We start from the raw sequence: 8,716 nt of genomic DNA on the forward strand, positions 1-8,716 counted from the left end.
GGGGTTAATAAGGAGGAGTATATTATTTTATGTGTGTGGGGGGTTAATAAGGGGGAGTGTATTATTTGTTGTGTCTGGGGGGAATTTTATTATTATATTTGTGCAGGGGGGGAGGTGTAACGTTGTTGAGCAGTGTATTATTGTCCTTTAAGCTGGCCATACACTTTGCAACCATCGCACGACTTTCGTTATGCAAGGGTTGTAAGGTCATTACATAAGGTAATAAGGTCGTATGATCTGCCCATCTTGGACAGGCTGATCGTACCGCTGAGTGGAGGGCTTCCGATGATTGCAGTGCTGAGCGGGCAGTGTGCGCTTGCGCACACCGGCCCGTGCGGCATTCGTGTTCCAACCACGCCACCAACCCGCCAAAAATCGTATGATTTTCGGCAGGTTTTCCAGTGTGTTTGGAAGAAGAAAGTCGTACGACCTTACAGTAGAAGCAGTCACACGCTGCCCATACACCTGTCGATTATCGTACGATCGCGGGATCACTCGCGGGTTATCGTACGATAATCGGCAGGTGTATGGGCACCTTTAGTGTATGTGTATATAAGGCCCCATTCACACCTACAGTATATTTCAGGTGTGATTAGAGATTCCTGCGTCAGGAACTTGCGTTTTCCTGCAGCAGGAATCCCTAATCTGCCGATAGATAAGAATTATCGTAACATTATTTAAGAGGATGTGTTTAGGGGCGGAGTTAAGGCCGGGGCAGGGTCAAGGCCATGGCACACTGCACGCAAAGCAGCGTGGAGCAGCAGTGGCGAGCAGTGTGTCATGTAATTTTCTCCTGGGCACCTTGTACAATCTCCTTTAGATTTACCAAAACTATGTAATATGTGGACCTACCTAACTGAGTCATCCAATTTGTATCCATGCTGGTATACTTGTGTTTATGTTTAGCTTATTAATACTTGGTGGAGTGTAGTCAGGGGATGCATCCCACAAGAAAGAGCGGGTCTTTGATACCTTGGTTTAATTAAGCTGATTTATTCAAGAAGTTAAAAATGTGCATACAAAATTTTCCAATCGTGTGTAGATGAAATAAGGAAACAAGAATTTGCTTTTAACATGCTTGTATATATGAGGGAAATATTCACACAACTGATTGTGTGCACATTAAATCCTAAATTAATCAGTATCACAGAATTCGGAGATGTGGCTGATTTTGTAAAGGATTTGAGAATGTTCGCACAAAAAATGAATATTAATTTTAATTATCCAATCATATGCAGATGAAATAAAGTAGAATTATCTTATGACATGATTGGATAATTCAAGTGTCTTTACTCTTTTTTGTGAGACATTCTCAACTCCTTTAGTAAATCAGCCTCCATGTCAGAATTCTGAGATCACAGAAGATTGAGTTAATAACACAGAATTCTTAATCAGTATGGCTGATTTAATAAAGGAATTGAGAATGTTCACACAATACAACAATACATTGTGCAAAGATTCACTTTAATTATCCAGTCGTGCAGATGAAATAAGTAAACATCATACGATAATTAAAGTGAATATTTACACAATTTTTTTGATGTATGACTAAAGGATTTAAGAATGTACACTCAATCATCCAATAGTGTAAAAAACAGATTCCTGTGTACTAATTGCATTTGCACAATATAGTATAAAATATATAGTAAACATGTCACCTGAGGGTTAGGCTAAAGGCCAATGTTAAGGGTTAGGTTGCAATCAGTGGCGAAACTACCACCAAAGCGAACGGTGCGGTCGCTATGTGATCGTCTGATCACTCCAGTGTTTGTAAATAACTGGGGACACATAGTACTATGTGTCCCCAGTTATGAATGAACAGGAGGTGATTTACATCACCTCCTGTTCATTCATGAATTTCTCAATGGGGAGAAGCACTCAGCACAGAGGCTCCTCCCCATTGAGAATCTGCTTGATTGTAAATATCTTACTATCAGCAGTTTGTGAATGAATGGGAAGCCTCTGTACTGAGTGCTTCCCATTCACTGAGTGCTGAGGCTGCAGAAAAAGACATTGAAGACTCTGTGTCCTCAATGTCTTTTTCTATTTCAAAAGGGAAATGTCAGGGGTCTGTTTAGACCCCTAATATTTCCCAGAAGACCCCCAACAGTAAAATAATAATAAATCATAATTAAAAAATAAATTAAAAATGTGTAAATAAAAAAAGCAAAACCTCCCCCCCTCCCCCCTCCCCCACACACATATAAAATACACATGCACCAATTTTTTTTTTCTTTTGTAGAAAAACATTAATTTAACTGTGGCAGCGCATGGCAAAGCTTTGTGACGCATTGCCGTGATTTGTGATACCTTGTGTTGTAATTAAATATACGTCTGCATCATTTTATCACAACACCAACACAGCGAAAAACCCATTTACAACATAAATCGATTATTTACAGTTTAGCGCTCCTTTATTTTTTTTATAATCCCCCTTTCCTCAGCCTCTCATTGGTGTAGCAGTATTAAAGTAAAGTGTTAGGCCTCATTCAGGCTCCATTCACACCAGGGCGGAAGCGTTTCACTGTGGTTTCCGCACGATTTTTGAAAGAGCATTTTTGGCTGTTTTTAGTCGCAATTCAGCGCTGAAACGCAATTAAAAATGCTAAAATACGTGCTGATCAGCGCATTTCTATTAAAAAGGGGGGCGGGGGGGTCCCTTACAACATTTTGCTACATTGGACCCTGGGATTTCTAGTTACACCCCTGGTTGCAATTAAGAATTAAAGTGTATATATAAAGCCAAAACTTTGTGTGGTTGTGGATATAACGTGGAAGGGTTAGGTTTCTATTGTTGTCTGAATCCCCACTGGAGATTTACCCTCTCTATATGTCCTTGTGACTATTGTTTCCCGTAGAGAAAATGATAGGAAATCCAAATTTTTTTAAGTTGTTCCAGGAAGAGGAGGTACGGTGGAAAATTTTCTGGTGGGAAAATCTGTTCTGGTTACATTGCAGCTAGCTGTCCCCTAGCTTTTGAGAGATTTCCTCTTACCTCCTGCTGTATCTCTTAGTCCAAAAGTAAAGAGAAATCTCTCTGAAGGGACACAGATAATAATAAAAAAAAATCCTGACAGGGGTCTTAAAAGAAAATTTATAAAATTGCAGGTAAAAGTACAGAAAATCAAGTAGTTTAAATGCGTATGTGCTTGTGTTTTTTCCTTTAAACAAACAAATGTTGCCTCTGAACTTGCTAGGAAATTGACATTCCAGAATATCTCACCAACTATTCCTTACTCTATCCAAAACTGTTTTGGCTTTAATCCCTAATCCCTCACTTTAAATTGAGGGATTAGGTTAAGGGTAAAACGCTACTTAGTGTTATCAGACTACTATTTTGGATGTCCATCAAAATACAACATACAGTAAAAATAAAAGTGCCACATATATAAAAGCAATAAAAAAAATTTGGTACTGATTATTGGTACAAAAATGTAGATGCCTGAAATAATTCAACATAATTCCATAGCTGCTATAATATCCACTCAGCATGCAGATGACAAAGGAAGCTGAAAAAGCTGCTATTATTTTGGGAAGTATACACTTCACAAATGTACAAATCTACAGTATGTCTCTGTGTTTTCCCTAAAATAAATATATTACCCAAAAAAATTTGCTGGTAAATTATAATCATGGTTATAATCACGCTTTTATCTAATTGAAAGACTGATATAAATACTTACTCTATGTAGAGGAAAGAGAGATCCACTATATGTCCAGGCAAAACTCTGATTTCCCATATGCAAAATGCATTATTAGGGTAAATACCCGGAAAAAAGGGACTAGAAAACACTCCTGATGAATTAGTTAGAACTCCTCCGCATGTGTAGTTTGGTGCTAAAAATACAAAAGTAAATGAGTGTTTTTTGCATTTCTTATTGTAATGGCATATCATAAAACACTCAAGTTTTATCACCTTACTCACCTGTTGTAAACCAGTGGTCTGTAACGTTGGGACGAACTATAACATATGAAAAAGTAAATGCAATACATTAAAAAAAAGCACTGATATACTTTGTTCAACCAGGTGATTTCTTGCATGCCATGTAATACGCATTATTACATTCTTTACAATGTATTAAGCTGGTATGATGCCACAAAGGGATGTTGCTGGAATAAAGGGCAAAAAGGGAACACTACAGGGTGATGAACTGAACCAGCTACGCCTATGTCATATTAAGGAGTAGGACTGCATTTTCATAGCTTTTAGACTGATTAGCTGAATAGTTCCACAGGATATGCATCTGACTTATGAGAAAGGTACATTCTAACTACTATACATCTATGTTGGGCTCACAGGGTCAAAGCAGTTGTTAAGAGAGTCTGGGTTTGATAGATTCTGTTAAACCTCATTCTTTTTATATCACTGATAAGGTAACCAGGGTCATGGCTGCCAGGTTTTTGTAAATTCCTTCCATTGCAAAGATGGGAGGTGTAAGTAACGCTGGACAGTAAAACAGGTATTATATGGAACAGCTTAATGTAGATTATAATTAGCAGTGAGAAACTTACCTATGCAAGAAAATCATCTAAGGTTATCACAGATCACAGATCTATTGGCTGTGCAGACCTGTGTGGACTTTATGTGCATGGTACGTTTATGGAAGCTAGTGAATAGTTGAATAGTATAATTAAATGATGTGTATACACAGGAATTAGGATAGGCTGAAGATACATTACATGAGACTGGTAGAGATCACTGTTATTACTAGAGCCCAGTCTTAAGAATAATTTTCCTTCACTGACCTGTATAAGAAAATGGCAATTATTGTGTGCACGGACCACAATGCAGTGGAGGTTGGGCACTAGGAGCTAGATTGCTACAGCTTTTTTGCACCACTAAAACACAACCTAACTCAAAGAATCTAGGAGCTAACACTATATTTGACAACACATCTCACATTACTTCTTTTCTGTGTGGTATATGTTATGTTACATTGTTGGTAATTTGCCAGCACTGCATATACAGATTTATTTAGCTTTAGTACTGTATTCAGTTTACATCTATTTCCCATTGTAGGATCCATACTTTTGCTGTGAAACACATCTACATTTAATATTTACAGGTTTGTTTACATGTGGTTTTATGTTTCTGTTAAGCATGCTCTAGGCATCTCATGTTGCTACAAGTGATTTCCTCTATCCCACCCATGAGTATCCATATCCATTTGCTTTGGATAGAGTAGGGAAGGTTAAAACCCCTGTCAGTCTATTTGTTGCTGTCCACAGGGGCATACTGACCACTCGGGCCCAGCCCGAGGGCCCGCGGCCATGACAGGGCCCATGGCAGCTGTCACTCTCTTTGGGTTACTGACTGTCCTGCAATGCCGTCTTCCACTCGTCCTTCGTGTTAAGTGCCGCCCGACGGCTCACTGAGGAATGCAGCGTGCAGGCAGAGCTGCCTGTCAGTGAGAGGAACTTAGCACACAGCTACCTCTCACTGCTGCTTACGGCTTTGGCAGAGGGAGCACTGTGTGAATACCAGGGGGGGGCCTGGCAGGGGACATTCCACAGCGCTAGAGCAGCATGCACGATTCTCCAGCTTTTTACATTTTTTTCCAAAGAAGGAGAAAAGGTGAGCAAACACCTACAAATGATGCTTTTTTTGCATCTTGTCACTTTCATATTAGGCCCATGTCACATGTGAATAAGGCTAAATTGGTTGAACATTTACTTCCCAGACAGCATCAGATGCAATTGCCAAACTATTGTGAACAGTGCAGGCAGAAACAGTAGGAAAGAGATTTTGGCCTTTTTGTAATAACATTAGCGATTCACATAAATCATGGCTTAATTTCCTTTGACTTCTTTCTGACCTCTGTATTCTGTGCGCTACAAACGTCTGACCTCAGAGTTCTGTGCGTTACTACCTTTTGACCTCTGCGTTCTGTGCGTTACTTCCTTCTGACCTCTGCATTCTGTGTGTTACTTGCTGCTGAGCTTTGCTTTCCTAACTACTGAACTCTGCATTATTTGCCACTATGTGTTTCTTACTACTGACCTGTGCACTCTGTGCATTTCTTACTACTTACATTGGTTCTGGCCTTAGGACTGTCATGCAATGGTTCTGGTCTGCGGTTTGCAGTGCATTGGTTCTGGTCTGACGTCTTCCGTGCATCATTTCTGGTCTGAGGTCTTCCGTGCATTGGTTCTGGTCCGAGGTTTGCTGTGCATTGGTTCTGGCCTGAGGTCTTCCGTGCATTGGTTCTGGCCTGAGATCTTCCGTGCATTGGTTCTGGTCTGAGGTCTTCCGTGCATTGGTTCTGGTCTGAGGTCTTCCATGCATTGGTTCTGGTCTGAGGTTTTTTCGTGCATTGGTTCTGGTCTGAGGTTTGCATGCAGTGGTTCTGGTCATGGGCAGACTGACCATTTGTGGGCCTTACCACAAAAAGTTCTGTGCGTTACTACCTTCTGACCTCTGCGTTCTGTGCGTTACTACCTTCTGACCTCTGCGTTCTGTGCGTTACTACCTTCTGACCTCTGCGTTCTGTGCGTTACTACCTTCTGACCTCTGCGTTCTGTGCGTTACTACCTTCTGACCTCTGCGTTCTGTGCGTTACTACCTTCTGACCTCTGCGTTCTGTGCGTTACTTGCTGCTGAGCTTTGCTTTCCTTGTTATTGAACTCTGCGCTATTTAATGCTGCAATTTGCCACTCTGTGCATTTCTTACTACTTACATTGGTTCTGTTCTTGGGACTGTCATGCAATGGTTCTGGTCTGATGTCTGTCATGCAATGGTTCTGGTCTGATGTCTGTCCTGCATTGGCTCTGGTCTGATGTCTGTCCTGCATTGGCTCTGGTCTGATGTTTGTCCTGCATTGGCTCTGGTCTGATGTCTGTCCTGCATTGGCTCTGGTCTGATGTCTGTCATGCATTGGCTCTGGTCTGATGTCTCTCATGCAGTGCCTCTGGTATGATGTCTGTCATGCATTAGTGCTGGTCTGAGGTCTTGCGTGCATTTGTGCTGGTCTGAGGTTTGCGTGCAGTGGTTCTGGTTCTGGTCATGGGCGCACTGGAGCAGGGGGGTGGTGGGGGTTTGCATATCACACATGCAATATGTACACAAACCCCCACTCCGGTCCTAGATTATTCAGTTCTCCTGTCCATTCTCCTACTAATTATCTTGCTATTCAGGATAATTGGCACAATAGGTAAAAATAGCTAAACCAGAAAAATTCTGCCATTTAGCTCACTTTCCAAATTGCCTACTGTATATTAGTCTAGGATTTGAGATTATCCTACCAATTCCCCTGCAATTCACGTTTTAGTGAATAGACCTGTTATTTTAAAAATAGTATGGAAAAAATTCCTGTAACACATGTGGGTGGGGCTTATATATGGATGGAGCACAAAGGGGCCCCATAAACTCATATTGCCCGGGGGCCCTGTGTGTTGTCACTCCGCCCCTGGCTGTCCATGTCCTGCTAGGGAGATTTACCTTTGTCTGTGAGATGTAACAGGAAGTGAAATCTCTGCAAATGAGGGTAATTCACCTCTTGGAAAGTTGTTGCTGAAAATGGAAAATTGTATACTTACCTATCTGTAATTTTCCTTTCCTGACGCCATCACATGGCAGCATACAAATGGGTTTAGCTCCACCCTTCACCCCACTACAGTACCAGTTATACTCTAAATTAATTAAAGCATGCCTCCAAGGCCACCATTCTCTTAGCAAGCACTCGCTATGCGAAAACTATGGGAGGGTCCCGTATGCTGCCATGTATTGGCATCAGGAAAGGCAAATTACTGATAGGTAAGTATACAATTTTCCGCTTTCCCGACACCAACGTGGCAGCATACAAATGGGACATAGCAAGCAAAAACAAGGGAGAGCAAAGTTGAGATATTTATCTATTTACACAATTGTTAAACACATCAAGAACCAAACTTCACCATGGACAAGACTCCTGGATTGACCCTGTAATGGGACAGGAACATATACCAGTTTACTGCTTTCCAGTATAACTCTGGAGATACACCACTAAATCTGTCCATAAGGATAAAATCCTTCTGTAGAGTGAACCCAGAGATTAGTCTGTGGCTCCATCTGCTTGACCAGTCACAATGCATGTGACCTAGCGGATGCAGAGAGCCCCTTTCTAATACCACCAGAAAGATGAACAGATCGACCTGAAAGAAGGTGACCTCAATGTACTTTCTCAGCACAGCAGCCACATTTAAGGCATGAGCTGAAACAACACTTTTTCTTGAATATTGATAAAATGGATGTCCTATTTAGATGGAAGGATCTTCCATCCTTTGGATGATCCTGGGAGAGAGATGTTGAAAGGTGATGCGAGGAATCTGAAACTGCACTGTTGCCCTTCTGTTGTCTTGTACCAGTCTTGCCACTCTCCGTTCTGCCCTAACATTGACTAGTCACTGACGGCCACAATTTGCATGTTCAGACCAAGATTTTCAGCTGACAGTTAAGTCTTTAAACACTTTAACAATGAGCCCCTCTTGAACATTTAACGAATTCTGCTGTTTTGCTGATACTCGCTCCATGGCTCGCGCCAACAATCATCCCACGTTCAAAGGCTGTTAAATCATGTTGTTTACCCATATCTTCAGAAAAAAATCACTTCTACTGTCGTGGTAAACAACCTGTTTCCCTATTTATAATGGTCTGGCCCTCTAGCAACTTCAGCGCAAAATTATAGCTAATTTGCCTACAAACGTCATTGATGACAGTTCAAAATAGGCTCGCGGCCG

The 8,716-nt window shown here is 41.2% G+C and overlaps 1 protein-coding gene across 1 annotated transcript in view; it reads right to left on the reverse strand.

Moving 5' to 3' along the window:
• LOC108802202 (deleted in malignant brain tumors 1 protein-like) overlaps window positions 1-3,951 on the reverse strand; it is a 20,244-nt gene extending 16,293 nt beyond the window's left edge. The window contains exons 1-2 of the mRNA XM_018574070.1: window positions 3,926-3,951; window positions 3,684-3,837 (exon numbers count right to left, since the gene is read on the reverse strand). The gene's annotated coding sequence lies outside the window, so the exon portion shown is untranslated. The remainder of the gene's footprint in view (window positions 1-3,683; window positions 3,838-3,925) is intronic.
• Between the last annotated feature and the right edge of the window lie 4,765 nt (window positions 3,952-8,716).

The sequence above is a fragment of the Nanorana parkeri genome, unplaced genomic scaffold (assembly GCF_000935625.1).
Source record: "Nanorana parkeri isolate BGI_ZX_2015 unplaced genomic scaffold, ASM93562v1 scaffold2713, whole genome shotgun sequence".
In the NCBI taxonomy this organism is placed as follows: domain Eukaryota; kingdom Metazoa; phylum Chordata; class Amphibia; order Anura; family Dicroglossidae; genus Nanorana; species Nanorana parkeri.